Source organism: Priapulus caudatus, unplaced genomic scaffold, assembly GCF_000485595.1.
Source record: "Priapulus caudatus unplaced genomic scaffold, Priapulus_caudatus-5.0.1 Scaffold312, whole genome shotgun sequence".
Lineage (NCBI taxonomy): Eukaryota > Metazoa > Priapulida > Priapulimorpha > Priapulimorphida > Priapulidae > Priapulus > Priapulus caudatus.
Genome location: NW_014577373.1, coordinates 84,313 through 85,390, shown reverse-complemented (window position 1 = coordinate 85,390; position 1,078 = coordinate 84,313).

Genomic DNA, 1,078 nt, shown 5'->3' with positions numbered 1-1,078 from the left:
CCGTTCAAATATTCCATACGCTCGTTCCCCAAAGTAGTCCAGGCAATCTAGGTCATTTTTGCAGCCAACCTTAAAAAAAAAGCAACAGAATTTTTTTTTTCACAGGGCATTTCTGTGATGACCCCAGAACACCATCCTAAAAGTCCTAAGAAATCCTCCCACGCAAATTTGCATAATTTGCATAAATGCAAAATGGCCGCCAATTTCCATGATTTTGCAATATCTCTGCTATCCAAGTACATATTTCAATAATTTAAAGTTCTATTTTAATTATTATTGGCATGGGCAATGCATTTAGCTATATTAGAATGCGAATGGGTCACTCCCTGACATGCAAAAATGCAATATGGCCGCCATAATTAGCATAAATCCAAAATGGCCGTCAATTCCCATTATTTTGCAATATTTCTGCTATCCAAGGATATATTTGAGTAAATGAAAGTACTATTATGATGATTGTTGGCATGGAGAATGCAATTACCTATATTAGAATAAAAATGGATCACTCCCTAACATGCGAAAATGCAATATGGCTGCCCTAATTTGCATAAATCCAATATGGCCGCTATTTAATTATATGTATAAATGTTCATCTTGCATGAGGATTTCTTATTCGGATTGCCAAATGGTTAATTTGTTAGACTACAATAACAAATACTACGTACATATTTATCTCATTATTATCAATTGTCATATATTAAGAAATTAGAATTAGGATTGTACATTGACATCTTTGTATCAGGAGACTACAATAGCAAATACTATGTACAGCTTTATCTCATTATTATCAATTGCCATATATTACTGTATATTAGAATTAGAATTTTACATTGACATCTTTGTATCAGGAGACTACAATAGCAAATACTATGTACAGCTTTATATCATTATTATCCATTGCCATATATTACTATATATTAGAATTAGAATTGTACATTGACATCTTTGTATCAGGAGACTACAATAGCAAATACTATGTACAGCTTTATCTCATTATTATCCATTGCCATATATTACTATATATTAGAATTAGAATTGTACATTGACATCTTTGTATCAGGAGACTACAATAGCAAAT